Source organism: Danio aesculapii, chromosome 15, assembly GCF_903798145.1.
Source record: "Danio aesculapii chromosome 15, fDanAes4.1, whole genome shotgun sequence".
Classification (NCBI taxonomy): Eukaryota; Metazoa; Chordata; class Actinopteri; order Cypriniformes; family Danionidae; genus Danio; species Danio aesculapii.
In genome coordinates, this window is record NC_079449.1 from 43,276,299 (window position 1) to 43,297,446 (window position 21,148).

General features: G+C 41.7%; 1 protein-coding gene across 1 annotated transcript in view; it reads left to right on the plus strand.

The window, feature by feature from the left end:
• The window catches only part of schip1 (schwannomin interacting protein 1), a 276,819-nt gene that overhangs the window by 43,862 nt on the left and 211,809 nt on the right, over positions 1 to 21,148 (plus strand). The window lies entirely within an intron of this gene.

Here is a 21,148-nt window from a genome sequence, read left to right on the forward strand (position 1 = left end):
CTGAAAAAGTGCTTATGTTGCTTCTAAAGTCCACATGATTGGTAAGTTTCTGAGACGTTTATTTGAGCATGTTGATATACTTCCAGCTGAAATGGAATATTGAGTAGGGGGCGGAGCTTTCTTTTAGCTCATAATTCCCTAACAGGCAAACTAACAGTAAGAGGGGCGTGGCTTAAAATATTATACCTGAAGCGTCAAGCTGACATCATCAGAGAAGGAGCCAATCCAAACGCAGAAGCAGATGCTCAGACTAACTCAACACACATTTATTACAGTGGATTAACTTGACACAGATGAATTGTTCACCTAAAGAACTGCAATGGAAACATAAACTGTGTACATTTTTATTTCGCATGGGCATTAAACAGCAAACTTTCATTTAGAGCTTTTATTTAGAGCTGCTCATCTGACATAGAAGCATTATTGTGTTATTTTCTAGCAACGTGGTTCTGAAGAAATCTGCCTTATATAAAACAATGTAGAGATAAAGGTGGCTTCAGTTCATGTGTAAAAATGGAGAAAAGGTAGGAGAATTTTTGACTTAGATAGATACTGTACATACACACACACACACACACACACACACACACTAAGGGTCGATTTGAGAATTTCTAATGCATGCTGCTGACCCCTGCTGTCCGCATACACACATACACACACACACACACACTGGTCTGAAGTGGTGAGGCACATGAATATTGTATATGTTTTTTCCACATGGGTCAGGAAAATTGTGCACTGCAGGGCTGAAGCTCTGACTGAGACTCTTTGGGCAACTGGGAGAAATCCAAGCCTTCTGTGTAGTGCAAAACAGCTTCTTTATGCTATAAACCTTTCTGAAATATAAATGCAATTGTCATGCTGTTCGACAGTTGCTACTGTATAGGATACAAATACTGTCAGTACAACAAGGAACAGAGTACTGAATGCACTTATTATAACATCAGCTCATCAATCATATGAATACGATCAGAGAATTGGTCAATTTCAGCAGAAAATAGGGTAGATTTTCAATAAGGTAAAAGTAAACGGCAAGTAAAAACAATAAGAACAGTTTTCATTTGTACTCAAAATTATTAGTTCACATCAATTAATCCTTTTGTTGAGTATAAGATGTAGAAAACAGCTATTATTATCATGCAGTTTCTGAAAATGTGTAGTTATAGGCCAGGGGTCGGCAACCCAAAATATTGAAAGAGCCATATTGGACCAAAAAAACAAAAAACAAGTATGTCTGGAGCCGCAAAAAATTAAAAGCCTTATAATGAAGGCAACACATGCTTTATATATCTATATTAGCCTACTATCAAAATGACTAAGTTGGCTACAAATACATAATGAGCCTTTATGATTAAATGTTTATTTTCCCTGCAGCGCATCCTGTAAAGAATGACGCACCGCGTGACCACTCTGTTGTGCGATGCCGCCTCAAGTTTAACTTCATTACAATACTAATGAACCATGTTTCATTGCTTTGATGAAATTAAAGAAATGCAATAAAGAAATCCGATTTTTGATGTCATTTTTATTTTGAGGATTCGAAAAAACAACAACAAAATGGAACGTGCATAACGTGGCCCTCATCGGGGCAACAAACAGAGTGCAATAAAACGCAGCCTGCATTTATAAAAATAAAACAGCAGCCTTTTGAAAAGATAAAGTATATAAAATCAAATTAATACAGTTTAAGTTTGATTTCTGTGCAAATGCCAAGCAAGTCAGTGCAAGGGTAAAACGCAGCAGCATCCTCTGTTCTCCTCAGTTATTTTTCTCTTTTTCATGATCCATGACCCATCACTCAGCCACCGGTTTGTTTACAACAGCCACCTGCCTGGCATCCCGCCCTGCTGATAGAAACGTGTGTCGCAGGCTATGACGCAAATCTTCGTTGACAAAAATGTTGAAATTTAATATTTATTCTACACATTTTACAGCATTAGAAAATGTTAAGAATGTTTGTGTCATGTTTGTCCTCCTACAGAAACTATATTAAAACAAAAAATATATTTCCCTCCCCCATCTTTTTCCATTTTCAAACATTCTTGAAAAAGCTCCAGGGAGCCACTGGGCAGCTCTAAAGAGCCGCATGCGGCTCTAGAGCTGCGGGTTGCCGACCCTCGTTGTAGGCAGTTTTAAAGAGTTGGATTCTCATGCAAATCATAGACCAAGTGTTAACAAACGATTTGCACATATTTCTTTGCATTTATATTATATTATATGAGTACATCTTTTATGAATATGTGTATTTCTGGGTGGATAGTAGTTTTGGAAGGTTTTTTTGAACATGGCTCTAGTTGATGTCATCAAGGGTGGAACTTTTTATATAGCCACTTCTCTTTTTTTGGCCTTTCACGAGTTCACACTTGCAATCGTTTCAGAATAAAGCGTATTTGGCGTGCTGTCCGGGGAGAGGGCTCTGAGCTCGGGGAAGACACCCAAACTCGAGTTATTCCCCTTATCAGGAAACAGAGAGGAATTGGGATTCGAGCGAAGTATCTAGCCCGGCCCCAGAACGCTCCCCCCGGGATTGTAATGCTTAAGAGGTGAGGTGACGGGGTGGTGGAGGGATGCTAAAGTCGTGAGATCCTGCAGGTAAGACAGCTTTGGTATATATAGGGGTTTGGCCAAGAACTGATTGGATAATAGAATAATTGTCAGTGACGTATTTGATACTGAAACTTCTGCACGTGCTCCTCCCGAAATTTGTTTATAAAACATCACTTATTAGATAGGACAGTATTAAGACAGGAAGCGAAGTTAGAGAGAGAGGGGTAGGGAAATGTCCTCGAGCTAAGATTCGAACTCAGGACACCCTGATGTGCTACTCCACCATATGTCAGCACACTAACCACTAGGTTATTGCGCCAACATAGCCACTTCTCTTGATAAGGCGTCCACAATGGCAGGAGTGAGTGTAAATGTCATATTTTAACCCTTTCAAATGTAAGTTTTAAATATTTCAGCTGATACGCCCCCCCTCCCCCTCCCCCTCCCCCTTCTTTGTTTACATTTTTACATTTCCATGGAGACACATCTGATTTATCACATGAGATAATCTATTTACTGCTGTGGATAGATAAGAGCTGCTGGATTTGCAACACGTCAATGTATCAACTTCTCCTAAAATACTTGAAAGTAAATGGCAAAGTACTAATTTCTGCAGTTCAGACAACTCCGAATTTTAGTTGAGAATATGTTATGACAGCCCACGTGTTAAAAAATAGTAAGGTTTAAGTCGGGCTTAGGCTCGTAATTACAGTTAGGCCCAATCCCAACTCTATTTTTGTACACCTTCCCCTTGGCCCTTGAAGCTGAGTGTGAAGGGGAAGAGCTTCAAAATTTGACCTCTAAGAAATGGGACAGCACTACAACACCTGCACACGTCATCATATGTCATCGCGAGATCTTACTTCATATGAGATCAGATGATCTCGACTGCTGTAGTTATACCAGTTGCGTCGTTTTTTGGTATTTGGCTTCAGGAAATCACTGAAGGCAACAATATCATGTTATCATAACCATCTAATGTGGCAATAAGATCATAACGTTACTGTGTATTTACACAGTGGCCATATTCATCTGTGTAAACAGACGAAAACAACATTAACATTATAGCAGACACTGTAAACAGCTCATTTCCAGCCACTAGACTTATCTAATAATAATAATAATAATAATAATAATAATAATTCATTTTATTTGTAAGTGACACCTTTCTAGACACCCAAGGTATGACAGGGTATTCGATTATCATCGAGTAACAGAATGTTTTGGGGCTGCTGTACAGGAGTTATTATTATGGATTATAGATCGCCAAATTTAGCGTTTTTATTTTAGCGTTTTTTTTTTAAAGAATGACGGTAAAACACAAACATGGTTATGAATTTATAAAAACATGTGCTTGTTTGTTGTAAAAATTCGTAATAATGACAAAAATACTAATTTGTGGATCTCCTTACTTCTGGGTGCAGCTATCCTGCTGTCGTGACTGGTGTATTCTGGAAAATTTTCTTACCCCTTGGTTTCGAGTGTGGTCCTGAAAAATCTTCGTTCGAAGGGGTATTCACCCCTTCTCCTTAGCCCTACGCCTTTAAGTTAAAGGGAATTGGGACACCCCTACCCCTTGACGTGAACACGCAAAACGAGGGGTAGGGGATGGGCTAAGGGGTAGAATTGGGATTAGGCCTATATATTTTGCTTAGAATACTTTACACTCTCAGAAATAAAGGTACGTGAGCTGTCACTGGGGCGGCACCTTTTCAAAAGGTACACATTTGTGCTTAAAGGGTGCATATTGGTACCTCAACAGTATATATTAGTACCTACAAATTTTAAGAGGAACACTTTTGTAATTTTTAGGTACTAATATGTACCCTTTAGGTATTAATATGGACCTTTAGGTACAAATTTGTATCTTTTGAAAAGGTACCGCCCCAGTGACAGCTCGTGTACCTTTATTTCTGAGATTGTAGTCTATGCTGTGCTATGCTATAGCTACTATAGAATAACATCTTATATAATTAGATGAGGTGATGCAGTGGCGCAGTAGGTAGTGCTGTTGCCTCACAGCAAGAAGGTCGCTGGTTCGAGCCTCGGCTGGGTCAGTTGGCGTTTCTGTGTGGAGTTTGCATGTTCTCCCTGCATTTGCGTGGGTTTCCTCCTGGTGCTCCGGTTTCCCACACAGTCCAAAGACATGCACTATAGGGGAATTGGGTAGGCTAAATTGTCTGCAGTGTGTGTGGATGTTTCCCAGAGATGGGTTGCAACTGCGTAAAACATGTGCTGGATAAGTTGGTGGTTCATTCCGCTGTGGCAACCCTGGATTAATAAAGGGACTAAGCTGAAAAGAAGATGAATAATTAGATGAAGCATGTGCATGCACATTTGTAATTTACCACAGCTGTAAAGTGCTGAAAATGCAACTGGAAAGTGCTTAATGTCCTTCAATTTGACAATGGAAAGAGTCATCTTTTGAAATAGGAGGTTACAGGACAGAAGCAGCTCATTATCCCTGGGCTCGGACACAAGGTGCATGGGCTCGGGTAGGGTTGGGTTTCATTTTTTGTGCCCGATCTAAGCTCTAATCCTGCAATGCACAAAATGCGTGCACAATGTGCTGAAATTATACATCATGCAGCTGCCATTCATTTTAGTGATGTTTTGTAAACAAATTTCGGGAGGAGCACGCGCAGAAGTTTCAGTATCAAATACGTCATTGACAATTATTCCATTATCCAATCAGTTCTTGACCAAACCCCTATATATACCAAACCTGTCTTACCTGCAGCATCTCACGACTTTAGGACCCCTCCACCACCCCGACACCTCACCTCTTAAGCATTACAATGCCGGGGGAGCATTCTAGGGTCGGGCTAGATACTTCGCTCGAATCCCAATTCCTCTCTGTTTCCTGATAAGGGGAATAACTCGAGTTGGGGTGTCTCCCCGAGCTCAGAGCCCTCTCCCCGGACAGCACGCCAAATACGCTTTATTCTGAAACGATTACAAGTGTGAACTCGTGAAATCACTACTAGTGATAATATTACCATGACAGTCATCAATCACTCTCTGTATCTTAGCTGCTAGTCTAGCTTGAATGGACGTTCGATTGCTTTCACCAACATATTTTAGCTTGAAACTCAGCTCTAAGAAAAAGGCCACATCGACCCGCTCTTGCTCATTGGATCTTTCATCCATCAATCTTCAGTTTGGTGTTTTTGGGGAGGTATCCATTGTTCCCTGTGGGTATTGAGAGCTTTCAGATGTGCAGGTTTAAAGAGTAAAAGACACACTTAGATATTTCTCCCCGGAAAGTCCCTGAGTCTTGAATGACTTATTGATGGCCTCCAGAACATCAATGTCCAGTCACGAGGGGGAGAGATGTCTGGCCTTTTGTCATGTGAAAAGACCTTAACAATGGCCTTTTGCTGCTTGAAGACCCTGTCGATTATGGCCTTCAGAGATCGCAGGTCTTTTTAGCGAGTATTCAGCTTTTTCTGTGCCCTTATATTTTTGCATATAAGCTCCCCTTTAACTTGGGTATAGTTTCTGGGCTGTGCTGGTGCTAGTTATTATGAAATATAATCATATATTGTATTCTTATTAAAGAAAAAGAAAGGCTGACTGTGGTTGGTCATATTTATGAGTGGGTTTATGAAAAATCAAACCCAAAGCCGCTCGTGATCAGCATACGTGATGCTTTGCGCTGCATCAGGAGTGTCGAACTTCACATTTAGCACTACAGTAGATTGAATGTATGAAACTGAGTTATAGTAACGTTGCTTTGCTGGACAGCTTTAGATGGCCACTGACATTTCATTCTCGTGATATACTAGCCCGTAAAACACTCTTTCACACATAAAACAGCAGAAACTGAACGCCAGCACTGCGGAAAGCAAACCGTAACACAAGAATACACTGTACTGCATATCATGTGTGCCTGAATAGGAGAATTCCGCTGTTAATGAAGTAATAGTCATTTTGACTGCATTACTTACGCAAACAAAATGATGAAACTCTCTTTAGTTCTCTGGGAAGAGTTAAATAAATGTACTTGGTTAGTTAACTGTGAACTACTACCTAGGTAACAAAGAATTCTGGCCCAGATTTGGCAAATAGCCGGCCCAGCAAGCATTCATCCGGATCTGGCATGTGGGCTAAACATGGCTTGGGTTTGGCAGAGGTGGCACTGTCTTATAGGCGGCACTCAAGACTTGTGCCAGGTATCAAATGTAGTATCTGGCCTAGATGTTAAAAATGTATATGTGGGCCACATTCATAAGGTTCACCGATCTTGATCCACATTAAAAATACATTTAAAATTATTTTTGAGTAACTAAAAAAATTCTACCAATCAGGTCGCTTCGAGAAAAATCACGACCACAGCGCCTAAAGCGAAATGCTATATGGGTTAATTAAGTTCATCGTGACACATTAACATATCTGGCCCAGTTCAGGCCCTGTTAGGGGTTATTAACTTGGCTGACACTTGGCCCAGATATGGTCCATTGTATGGAAGCCAGACTTGGTCCAATCATGGAGATTTTTCCCTTACAAAAAGCAACTGCGGGAGTAGTGTCTAAGCTGATGGTGAAAGAAATCTTCACAGGTTGGGGAGTACCTGATTATGTACTTTCAGATCAAGGAACTCTGTTTGTGTCTGAAACTTTCTCTGGAACCTGTAAAGGGTGTAATTTAACACAGAAATTTACTACGGCCTACCATCCCCAAACAAATTTCACAGAAAGAGTAAATCGTTCTCTGAAGACGATGGTAGCTTCTTATGTCGGCTTAACTCATCACCAATGGGATCACCATCTTCATGAATTTCGTTTTGCTCTAAATTCATTGGTGTGGGAATCTACAGGTGTAACACCTGCTGAGTTAAATCTCAATAGACTACTCAGAGGTCCGCTGGACATGGTTTTGCAGCCCCGGGACATTTCTCCAGATACAGAAATGTATAATAATATTTCTCAGCTTCAAGAATTAAAGGATTTGGGAAAAGCAAATCTTTACAAAGCTCGCCTTCGACAGAAGAGGAATTATGATCTCCATCGAAGGAAACTTTCCCTCAAAATGAATGACAAAGTTTGGATACGTTCACACCTACTCTCAAAAGCTGAGAAAAAGTTTTGTGCCAAACTTGCTCCAAAATGGAAAGGCCCTTACAGAATTATCCGTCGAATGGGTCCATTGACATACCAAGTGGTACAAGAAAAAACAGGAGAAGATTTGCGTTCTTGCGTTCTTGGATTTACGCAAATCTTGTCCTGGTTTTTCTTGTACCACTTCGTATGTCAAAGTTCATTGCAGCATGTGGGCCAAGCAAAAGCTGATTGTGTGGGCCAGATCTGGGCCAGAGAAATTTTGCTATGTGGGTAGTGTCATGTGTGCTATTGCTTAAAGGTGCTGTATGTAAGTTTTTGACTCTTTTAAAGCATAAAAACACCATCATATGTTTGCAGATATTTCAGAAACATGCTAAGAGAACATTCTTGTTTTTCTGAAAAACAATGCTGAAGTCAGATATTCTGCTTTAAACATGTGTTTTCCGTGCCGGAACGGCTGTCTTTGTTTTGGTCATTTTAAGCCGCCCAATGCCAGTTCAGCCAATTATAAACACCACAGAAATGTAAATACAGCCATTCAGAAGCACAGAAAATGCTCTCACTCACAAAATGGTAAGGTTTATAATCTATTTAACACATATTAAACCTGTTTAACATGATTAAATGTAGATGCAAAATCACTGATATGTGTTGGTTTGCATTATTTCACAGTTCTAAAGTTCAATCTCAAAGGGTTTATTTTATTCTCCAGATCTGAGCTGAACTATCTACTGCTGCTTTCAGTATATGGCAATAAATGTGATGTGAAATGCCATTCAAACTCACATTATTAGCATTTAACACTGAATAAAGCGCATGCGGTGTACCTGAGCTGATCATTGTCAGTTTTCTGTTGTTCAGCTGTGAGAAATTGAAGCCGTTTCTAATATATCAATTCGAGATGTTGCTTAGGACAAAAACTCCTTTTAATATGGAGAATATTCCTTCTGTCATGCGCCGTTGCTTTTATTTAGATCCCGTTTAAATCACTCGCTCCTGTCCTCAATCTGGCAACCTGCACTTGCGTTTGTTTAGATCCAGGAGTGCAATACCTAGTTCAACCACCGGGTGTCAAACTTACACACTGCACCTTTAATAAATGATTAATTAGGTTCCTTTGAGTTAATGGTAATTAATAGATTGTTTAAAAAAAAACTATTAACACTTTAGTTTAAAGGGGACCTATTATGCAGAAGTCTCTTTTTTTAAGTGTTTAAACACAGTTGCGTGTCAGCAGTGTGTGAATATATCCAGCCACTTATAATAAAAATGTATTTATTGTATTTTTTATATTCAGACTTGATTTCCCAGTACTGGGTTGCAGCTGGAAGGGCATCCGCTGCGTAAAACATATGCTAGATAAGTTGGCGGTTCATTCCGCTGTGGTGACCCCAGATTAGTAAAGGGACTAAGCCGAAAAGAGAATGAATGAATGAATAATTAGACTTGATAGAAACAGTCTGCAGAAACACTTTGATTGACATTCTCCCTTTGTACGTGTCATCAGTGGGAGAAAGCCCCACCCACTAGTGACCATCCGTCCCTCATTAGCATTGGAACGTTAGTCTTGTTTTTGATTCTGCCACTATGCTGACACACAGAATCTGTAGCTCCGCCCTCTTTTATAACGAGCACAATCTCATTTGCATTTAAAGCGAACAGTTCCGATTTTTTGCTGATTTAAAATGTGTAATTTAATTGTGAGTTCAGCAAACAGTTTTCGAGATTTCAGGATTCCCGCGTTTATTACTTATCTGGTCTTGGATGAACTGCCAGAGGGCGATGCAATATGGCCGCCGAGAGAACTGATTTCCTTCATTGGACTTTGGTTTCGATCAAGTTCTGCTAGCGTCTAAATAACTTTGCTATCTTCAAGGTGGAGATTTGGTGAAAGAGATTGACAAGAACATTCTCTGAAAGCAAACACCAGCACATGCATATGTATCCTCGGAGAGAGAGAGAAACACCTCCTCCTGCTGAAAAATGCATGAGCTCATCTTTCGCTCGCTCTCTGTGGGATTGCAGTGAGCACACATTCACACTGTTGCTGGAGTCTGGGATGTTATTTGACTTTGCAGGTGTGGATGTATATCACACTGAGCTGTTGCAGTGATTAAAGCAGCAGACTTTATATTACTACACGGTTCCTGGAAAAGGGCAGCACGATGACTTAGTGGTTAGCGCTGTCGCCTCACAGCTAGAAGGTCGCTGGTTTGAGTCCCGGCTTGGTCAGTTGACGTTTCTGTGTGGAGTTTGCATGTTCTCCCCGTGTTGGCGTGGGTTTCCTCCAGGGGCTCTGGTTTCCCCCACAGTTCAAACACATGAACCATAGGGGAATTGACTGAGTGTGTTTGTGAATGAGTCTATATGAGTGTTTTCCTAGAACTGGGTTTTAGCTGGAAGGGCATCCGCTGCGTAAAACATAAGCTGGAATAGTTGGTGGTTCATTCCAGTGTGTCGACCTCTGAAATAGAGACTAAGGATAAGGAAAATGAATAATTGAATGTTTCTGGGACAACTCTAGATACAAGCTACTCATTATTACTATGCTATTATTAACCCTCAGCAGGAAGCTTAACTATTGTATGTTTTGCCAGTGCATTGGCTAATTTGTGTGAATTCATACGATTTCAGTCATGCAAAAATGTATGAATTTTAAAAGGAGACATGACACCAAACCCCACCCCTAAACCAAACGGCAATGAGAGATGAGTTGTACAAATATGTGTGAATTTGGCATTACTCAGATAAATAGCCAACCCAAGCTCAATATTGAAACATACCCCTATATACATTTCTGGAGAGCGCGAAATACATCCCAGGAGCTACGTTTTTTATTTTTTTTTTGCAGTTTTTGTTTCCGTGAATCCACCAGAGGCCGCTGTGTACACTTTTTCAGATCTCAAATTTCTCTTGTGAATGCCATTTGTGCCTGCTGTTTTCACGTAAATCCACCAGAGGCCGCTGTCGACTGACTGACTGACTGACTGACCAATCAATCCCCTTACCGACCCCGTTCCTTAACACAAGAACAAAGGAGCACATGGCGGGAAGAAAAGCAGGAAACAGTAAGACAAGACTGCTACAAATAAAAGACAAGACATGACACACCTTACACTGTGTTTTGATCTCTGTAACTCAGCCCACTGCAAGTTTAACCAATTGTATTTCAGCAGCCCGGGTTGCCTTGGCAGAAAATGGCGTATTTAATTTCAGTCTTGAATGCTGCATCAATATGTGCTGAAAATGCGACCTCCAGAGGACAGTAGCAGCCTCTGAAATGAGACGCGGATTCAGATTTATAAAAATTGTGGGTTAAAAAAGCATTTTATGTAGCAAATTTATAAATATTACAAATGTAAACATTAGCTGATAAGCTTACAATGTAAGGTTCGATTCCTCCTGTTTGTTTCGTAAATCTGGCAACCTGAGTTAAGTCATTGTCAGAGGGGCTGGGTGAAAAATCTATCCGATGCTTTGAATTTACACTGCAATACCTAGTTCACCCACTAGGTGTCAATCCTACATACTGCTGCTTTAACAGCGATTTGTGAACCTACAGTGAAGAGTCTTGTCTGTGTTCGATATGCCAACATGACGTCAGATTGACATTGTACCCCAACGTTGTGGGGACGTTGCATTTTGTTAATGTCAGAACCCAACATCAGGCCAATGTCAATGCTCAACCTAAAATCAACCGGATATCAACGTCTAACGATGTTACAGCTTGACGTTGTGTGGACGTTACCATTATGAAATCAGACACTGTATTTCAGTTGCCATTCCTTGATTAATAAATGTCAGTATTTGACGTCAATATGAGGTTGGTTTAAAATGTTGGCTCAACGTTGGATTTTGGTCACTTTCCAACACAACCTAAAATCAACCAAATACCAACGTCATTTGACATCGTTATTGGACATCATAATAACATTTTCCCTAGACGCTGGCCAGACATTGAATTTTGGTCACCTGACGTCACGACCTAAATCTAACCTAATATTAACGTCTTATGATGTTGTGTGGCTGCTGGGGTGTATCGTGTGCCTCAGGACTGTTTGAAATCTCACTCAGCTTGAAAAATCAATGCCTCTTGTCAATTCTAATTATGTTGATAGTTTTACATTAAGAAAGAGATTGTGAATGTGTAGCTGTAACCTTTAAATAACCAGAGGAGAGTCGGTCAATTGCACTTGAAGTAGATGAAGGCATTTGGTAAATAAAGGAATCAGTTGTCAGTTTCCCCTCTGTTTTTCATTCTTCATCTGCAAGGATGGAAACTTACTGTACTACTCACATGCTGTACTAGCTGTCCTAGTATTCGAATGTAGAATAAGTGTGTCCCAAATCATAGTTTCTAAAAGAGTTCATTCATTTCTAAAAGAGTATGCCAAAGTCTATTATTTCTGGAAGAAATTCAAAGTGTAGATCTGTCTGTGCACTGACGGCTAATAATGCCCACAATACATTGTGCATTGGACCAATAATAATGTGAGTTTTATTTTAATTAAAATCACGAGTAAAGAGTGTTTAAAAACTACAAACATGGCGGACACGCAAGACTGACGGTTAAGCTTTGGTAAAGATGTTTTTAATGAGTCAATAAGCAATATCACATGAGTAGCAGTTCGATATGGTTGTATATCAGCACTGGTGGGAGGCGTGCGTTGGCTCGAGGCCGCTAGTGTCCCACCAGTGCCGATATACAGCCACATGGCACTGCTACTCATGTGATATTGCATTTATGCAACAGTTCAACAGCACAATCGTGTATATAAAAAACTAAATCAAACACGGAGAGTCCAATAATCCTTTTGTATGAGGAACTACTTTCTTCCGCCATTCATTCACATCTGCAGCTGACCTCAGAACAGTAGAAACCACTGCTACGCCTCCAACGTCACTTTAGAGCTAGTGTTTGACTGAGTCTCTAGCGTATTGTCTAAAATGATGACAAAATAGCTGATTTTGCTCACATTTTAAGATTATAAGGCTAAACAGCATGAAATGCCATCAGTCTAGAGACATTTCCCAGTATTTCTCTGTTGCAATCGGGAGTTCACAATAGTTAACCCCTTAAAAAGCCAAAGCAAGCAAACACTAGCAGAAACATTACCAGATTATTATGGTATAAATACAACACTACAACATACAAAAGAGAGAGATCGACTTAGAATGTCACTTACCTGTTTTATAATGATTTGATCAGCTGAAGTTTACAATTATGCTGAGTTTTTCTCCTCTAAGTTCTTGTTATGCTGTCTCCGTCGCCATCTTGTGGTAGAACATCAGCTGTCTTTACTCTGCTCAGTATGACAGGCTGATGGCCGCCGATGTGCTGAATCTCAATAAACTGCATAGTTGCAATCTAACTACATCCTCGCCTAAAAAAGCCTCAAAAATACATGATGTTGTCCAACAGCAGGAATATTTGTCAAATGTAGTGGGATTATTCCTCTGCTGTCACTCTATGTGGGCGGAGTAATAGAGAAGGGTGAGGAAGCTGTAGGAGTGCTGTTATTGCAGAATATCGCACAGCTATCAGCCAATCAGATTTGAGGACCAGACAGAACTGTTCAACCCAGGCTCATTCTGAAAACGTAGTCCTGTGGACGTTTCTGGAGACTGCAAAATACGTCCTGGGAGGTATGTATTTGTGCAGTTTTTGTTTTCGCGAATCTGCAAGAGGCCGCTGTGCGTGCTTTTTCGTATCTCGAACGTCTCTCGCGAGCGCCGTTAGCACGCCGCTTTCGCGTAAATCCACAAGAGGCCGCTGTCGAACGACCGTCAGTCCGACTGGCTGAATGATTGACTGGGCGACCCACCCTCCTCCTCCTCCCTCCTTCTCTAAACCCAAGCAGTTTTACCGATTGACCCGCCCGCCTGCTTACTTCCCTAAACCCAACCAACAATTTACAAAAAAAAAAAGCCGTCCAGAAAAAGAAAAGCCCTCGTCTGATTTTTACCACGTTTTCAGATTTTACCACATTTTCAGCCTGTTATGATCTTGTTCACTTTATTTTTTGGATTCTGTTTTTGTCTTACTTGATTTCTGGAACTGCTCTTCACCGGACTCAAACCCGGTCGTCGTCGTCAGCTCCTCTCTGCATCTCAAGTCCACCAACGTACACGACAAGCTAACCTGACAAACTAGTTGCGGCGGTAAAGCCCTTCACACAGAGGTAAGCGGTCAGCTGGCAAGCGCGAAAGGGAACGGCGTCCGAAATGCAGCCGTACGTACCTCCGGCTACATAATTCGCAGTCTCCAGAAACGTCTGCTGGACTACGTTTTCAGAATGAGCCCGGGTTGGAACTATTGTATAAAAATTCATATCTAGCCCACTTGAAAATGTTAAAGTCAAGTTTTCCATGTTATATTTCATCTGCAACAATGTGAACATCTATAGAGACGTGTTTGGCCATTAACTTCAGAAATACAGAAATATCCAAACACTTGAGGAGATTTCTGTGCATGAAAGACTCATGAATGGCAGATTAACACACAGCTGAATCTCCAATATGGTCATTTACATTTACATTTAGTCATTTAGCAAACGCTTTCATCCAAAGCGACTTACAAATGAGGACAAGGAAGCAATTTACACAACTATAAGAGCAGCAGGGAACAAGTGCTATAGGCAAGTTTCAGGTGTGTAAAGTCTAAGAAGCAAAGCATTAGTAATGTTTTTATTTTTGAGAGAGAGTACAGTTAGTGGTATAATCAGAGAGGCAGTTACAGATTAGGAAGGAAAGTGGAGACTAAACAGTTGAGTTTTTAGTCGTTTCTTGAAGACAGCAAGTGACTCTGCCGTTCTGATGTAGTTAGGGTGTTCATTCCACCAACTGGGCAGATTGAATGCGAGAGTTCGGGAAAGTGATTTCTTCCCTCTTTGGGATGGAACAACGAGGCGACGTTCATTCACAGAACGCAAGTTTCTGGAGGGCACATATATCTGCAGAAGTGAGAGCAGATACGAAGGAGCACAGCTAGAGGTCACTTTGTAAGCAAACATCAGAGCTTTGAGTTTGATGCGGGCAGCAACTGGAAGCCAGTGCAAACGGGTGAGTAGCGGAGTGACATGTGCTCTTTTGGGTTCATCAAAGACCACTCGTGCTGCTGCGTTCTGAAGCAGCTGAAGAGGTTTGATAGAGTTAGCTGGAAGCCCGGCTAGTAGAGAGTTGCAATAATCCAGTTTGGAGAGAACAAGAGCTTGAACAATGAGTTGAGCTGTATGTTCAGATAGGAAGGGTCGGACCTTTCTGATGTTATAGAGTGCGAATCTGCAAGATCGAGCAGTTCTAGAAATGTGGTCAGAGAAGTTCAGTTGGTCATCAATCGTTACTCCAAGGCTTTTTACCATTTTGGATGCAGTAATGGTTGCCCCATCCATCTGGATTGAAAAGTTATGGTGAAGAGTCGGAATTAACTATGGTGTTGGGTCAGTAATTAAATATGAAAGAAACTAAGCAACATAACGGTAGGTTAATGAGGAAGTCTGACCCAAAGCTTGCACACTCTTCTGTTACACACTCAAAAGTATGTAGTTTACCTTCGCATAGAAAGTACAAACTTTCAGAACAAAGTAGAAGCATGGTAACAATAACTCAATCTGTTGGTGATGATTCTGTAGTCGCTATGGTCACAGCTACAGTAATTCATCTGTTGTAACAATTCCATTGTTGCTATGGTAACAATAACTTAATCTAAAATTGGGAGAGTAATTGTTTTGTACGTTTAGAGGAGACAAGCTTCAGTGTCTGATGCTGAACTGTCCAGCGCTGTCAGAAAAGTCTCTGTAAAACACACACACACTACAGAAACATCCAGAGGTCGAAGCCTGTTTCTCTCCATCACATGCAGAAGGAGCAGGTATAAACAAACAATCCATATTCATATTCACGTCAGAGGAGCTGATTAGAAAAGGAAAGAGCAAAGAGACTCAGAAAATACACCCTAACATTCAGTGTGCTTCATAAAATGAGCTTGAAGTGTTCTTCTTTTTTCCCCCTAAGTGTTGAAATGATCAGTGTGTGTCTCACACAGATGCTCTTCCGTCACGCGAAACACACACACAGCAGTAGATGGTGTTAAACACATGACAGAAGCCACTCTGCTGTGAGACACGAGTGTGTGAGTGATCGCTGAACACACACACGCATTCAGAGAGACAGACACACACACACACAAACAAGCACACAAAAACACACACTAACACACGCCTATTCAAACTCAAACTAACACACACACACACACACACACACACACACACACACACACACACACACACACACACACACACAGATCTCTCTCAGGACAGCTGAGTTGGATGGTTTACTGCTTCACTGTGGTGTGCTTCAGATCTGCTGGACTGTTAGCATGTCTGCATGTGTCCTCAGCAGGTTTACAGCTAATATTGGCAGAACGCTGGACCTCTGCTGTGTGCAAACTCTCCACACACAGAGAAACACACACACATGCGACTTACCAATGACTTTCATCTGCCTCACACACACAAAAATCAGCGCACTCGTGTCAAAGTGAGAATAGCTCAGATTTACAGTTTCTCGAAAGGATCAAAGTTACAGCCTAGCTAATGAATATTAATCACTGCTAGCTAATTAATATTCATTACCGCCGTCTTTATAAAATGTGTTACAGCATGAATATATTATTTACTTAGGATGAACGTGGAATGAACCGCCAACTATTCCAGCATATGTTTCACACAGCATATGCCCTTCCAGCTGCAACCCAGCACTGGGAAACACCCATACACACTGATTCACACTCATACACTAGGCCAATTTAGTTCATTAATTCCCCAATAGCGCATGTGTTTGGACTGTTGTGGAAAACCCACACCAACATGGGGAGAACATGCAAACTCCACACAGAAACGCCAACTGACCCAGCCGGGGCTCGAACCAGCGACCATCTTGCTGTGAGGCCACAGTGCTAACCACTGAGCCACCATGCCGCCCTCATGCATGGCACCATAGGATATTTTCTATGCTGCTTTTCCCCACGGTCACATTCAAAACATGCTGGCTCCCCTTGACTACACACACCTGTCGCCCTCTTCCCGCTTGCACACCTCTGTGTTATTCAGAACCGCGCTCCACCCGGTGGTCAAACACTGAATTGTAATACAAATAATAGAATTATTAACACCTCCTGTTCATTTTTAATTCATTTTTAAACCGTTTACCTGATGAAGACCACGTAGGACGAAAGGTTGTGAGTGATATTAAAGACTTTTGAGAGCTAAAGTGGAAGTGTGCCGATTTTCCTTTGATATTAAAGACACAGCATATTGATTCTATGGCACCAGGTTCAATTTTCGGACACCTTTACGGCACTCATGTACGTTAAAATAAACACAGGCCCCAAGTGAACATGGAGGGTGGTCTCCGAGTGGCGTTCTTCAAAATTAAATGATGAATAGACTTGAGCCTATTAGTGTGTGGGTGCAAGGTTTAACCAAGGGGCAACCTCCCGCTTTCCCTCGGGAAGCCAATACGGAAGTAACTAAAACTGCAATTCATCGACTCGCCTTGGGGGGCTGGCTCCAGGAAGTCCAGGTCATTTCTGACTGCAATGGGAAATTGGCCATTTTTACAGCTGATAAAAACATGCTTACGGCCTGCTACAAAAGATGGCTTTGGTGCATATAGCCATGATTAACCTTCATGACAACTGTGAGGGGGGTGAATTTTTTTTATAACTCATCCGTTTCATTTTATTAAGTTATATTAAGTTTGCATAATTAAGGGCGTGGTCACTTGAGTGACAGCTAGGTCTCGCTGCTCTCTTTCTAGTCACCTGAGCTGATTACGGCTAATTAGCCGATAAACTCGGCATATACATCGCATTTTTGTGTTGGTTAATGTTTCTTTACACAGTCAATTGCCTTTTGGGATTATTTCCTACAATTATCAGATGATATGGGATGCTGTGTGCACTTAATTGTGCTCACAAACCATTCACGGGGCCTCCGTTTCCCATTTGAGTAAAGTTTTATACTTGTATACCATCTCTATAAATGTGTGTGTTTTATTTAAGATCGTTTATCATTTATAATGTTCTTTAGAGCTGTAATGCCCTCCAGAATCTGACAGATTGATTAGCTGTAGGCTATAACAGTCATCTGAAGCGTTGTCATAGAGTGTTATGCCTGGATTTCATCAATAGTCTTGCATTTACTAACACAGACTATAGTTGAAGTGTTTGGACGTGTTTCGGGTTTTCCTCCTGTTGAAAAATGTCATAAGAACAATGCTTAGTGGCTCAATGTATTACTACAGTGTTTTTGAAAGTCTAAACACTTTATTGATATAGTGTACAGCCAAGCACATGTGGTCAGAACACAAACGAGTCGCAGGTAATGAAGTATTAAGCGTTTCTCCCAAAGTAAAGTCTGTCTGCCAGGTCTAAGCAAAGTGCCAGCAGGAGTCTGTAGCTCCGCTCACTCTCCGCCTTTTTGCCCTTGTTTGGTATCCCGCCGTGGTTGTGATGACGCGCGAACAAAATGGCGACGGTTGGCCGCGCCTACTTTTAGCTTCATTTGCGCTCTTCAGAAACCTATGGGTGACGTCACGGGTACTACGTCCATATATTTTACAGTCTATGGGTTTAACCTGTATATTTATAACCACCTCAGAGGATATTGGGGGTTGTGAGTTGCTGGCATTGTTATTTTGGGGGTCACGGGCTGAAAGTTTGGGAACCGCTGAATTAGGGTAAAGTTAGGGTAATTAGGCAAGTCATTGTATAACAGTGGTTTGTTCTGGAGACAATCCAAAACTAATATTGCTTAAGGGGGCTAATAATATTGACCTTAAAAGGGTTTAAAACTGCTTTTATTCTTGCCAAAATAAAACAAATAAGACTTTCTGCAGAAGAAAAAATATTATAGGAAATACTGTGAGAAATTCCTAAATCTGTTCAACATCATTTGGGAAATATTTAGACATGCACTGCAGGGCGAATAATTCTGACTTCAGCTGTGTATGTACAAGTGTGTGTGTGTGTGTGTGTGTGTGTGTGTGTGTGTGTGTGTGTGCGTGCGTGTGTGCGTGCGTGCGTGCGTGCGTGTGTGTGTGTGTGTGTGCAGATCTTACACCTGTAAACAGCAGCTGACTTCACACTGTGGCTTGTTCTTTCCTATAAATCTCGCATGGGTTGCTGGTGGCCGCAGTATATTTTGGAAGCTCTGGGAATGACAGTAATGCAGCTCCGTTCCAAACGCCTGTGAGCTCCCTACCTAGACAACATCTGCAGACAACACTGCATGACAGCTGTTCCACACAGAGTCATGCATGTTTGTAACTGTATTGTTGCGAATGTAAGGGTGGCACGGTGGCTCAGTGGTTATCACCGTGGCCTCACAGCAAGAAGGTCGCTGGTTCGAGTCCCGATTGGACCAGTTGGCATTTCTGTGTGGAGTTTGCATGTTTTCCACGTGTTGGTTTCCTCCGGGTGCTCCGGTTTCCCCCACAGTAAAACACATGCGCTATAGGGGAATTGATGAACTAAATTGGCTGTAGTGTATGAGTGTGTGAATGAGTGTGTTTCCCAGTACTGGGTTGCAGCTGGAAGGGCATCCGCTACATAAAACATTCGCTGGACTAGTTGGCAGTTCATTCTGCTGTGGCAACCTCTGAAATAGAGACTAAAGAAAGGAAAATGAATGAATGAATGTGGTCTGAGTTTCAGACTGCGGGGCCTGAGGGAGGTCACACAGATGGACATGAAGGGTCTGCTAATGGCTCTGTGTGTCTGCAGAAACACAGAGATCTCCGGCTCTCCTTCACACACACATACACACACACACACACAGCCAGCAAATAAAACACAACGCTTTGCATAATTTAATGCGCAAGAGGACAGATAATCCATATTCATTCTGGGTGGTGCAACTCCAAGCAGACTGCATTGATTAAAGAGGAAACTACAGGAGAGATTTATGCGTGTGCGTGTGCGTGTGTGTGTGTGTGTGTGTGTGTGTGTGTGTGTGTGTGTGTGTGTGTGTGTGCGTGTGTGTGTGTGTTGACCCTTCATGCCAAAGCACAGTCTCTGAAGGTGAGTAAGAGCAGACAGGTGTGTGTGTGCGTGTGTGTGAGAGAGATGCGTGATATTAACCCTACTGAAAAAACCCTTAAAGCAGCCTAGGCTGGTTGGCTGGTTTTAGCTGGTCGACCAGCCTGGTTTTAGAGGGGTTTTGGCCATTTCCAGGCTGGTTTCCAGCCATTTCCAGCTTGTTCCTAGCTGGTGAGGCTGGGAGATGACCGGCTAAAACCAGCTTGACCAGTCTAGCCAGGCTGGGAGCCCAGTCAAAACCAGCTATGTCCAGCTTAAATCAGGTTTAGCTGGTTATTTTCCAGCCTGACCAGCTAAGACCAGGCTGGAAATGGCTGGAAACCAGCCGGGAAATGGCCAAAACCCCTCTAAAACCAGGCTGGTCAACCAGCTAAAACCAGCCAACCAGCCTAGGCTGGTTTAAGCTGGATTTTTCAGCAGGGAAACTGCACATGAGCAGTGAGGAAGGGTCAAGGACGCGAATATAAACAGCAGCGGACGTGTAGTTTTTACACCCTGGATGATGTTCTTTCTGGTAAAGGAACTATACCAATGAGGAGGTGAAGGGACTAGGGAAGAATGCACACTGAGTAGGGGATATGTCGGTGAGAACACAGTTCACGCATGGAGCTCAACTAACGAGCTGCTCAAATCAGCTGTTGAATAACCCAGAAACACTGCTGTTAGGGTGCTTTCACACCTGCTTTATTTAGTTCGGTTGAATCGAGTTGGTTTTCCCTCTTGGTGCGGTTCGTTTGGGCATGTGTGAATGCAGCAATCGTACTCGAGTGCGCACCAAAAGCGGACCAAATAAACGCACCAAGACCTACTTGAAGAGATTGTCTCGGTACGCTTTCAAACAAACCCTGGAGTGGTGTGTTTATGTTGAGAATATGATCCGAACTAAAACAGACCCAACCACAAAAAGTACTGCGCCTTTTGGACTAATCCAGCTGCAGTAGGGCGATGCGCTGTGCATTATGGGGCGTGGAGGAAAAATATTTGTTGACAGCACTTTACCAACAGAGAGAGAGAGAGAGAGAGGGGGAAAAACAAATAGAAAAGCAATTAAAACAAATAATATATACCCCTGCTTTAAAAATTTTCCGTAAAAATGCGTGTATATATGCATTTCCTGTAGTGAAAGTGCATTAATAGCTCTTGTTAATAACTAAAATTGGAAAACGAGCATAATATATTTGTATGTAATTTGATAATTATGTAAAAGCTAAATTGTGTGTGAGTGAGTGTGTATGGATGTTTCCCAGAGATGGGTCGCAGCTGGAAGGGCATCCACTGCGCGAAACATGTGCTGGATGAGTTGGCGGTTCATTCCGCTGTGGCGACCCCGGATTAATAAAGGGACTGAGCTGAAAAGAAAATGAATGAATGATAATTATGTTCCCTCTCCTCTGTGTTTTTTCTCTCTCTTTTATTCTCTCTTTTTTTTCTCATTTAT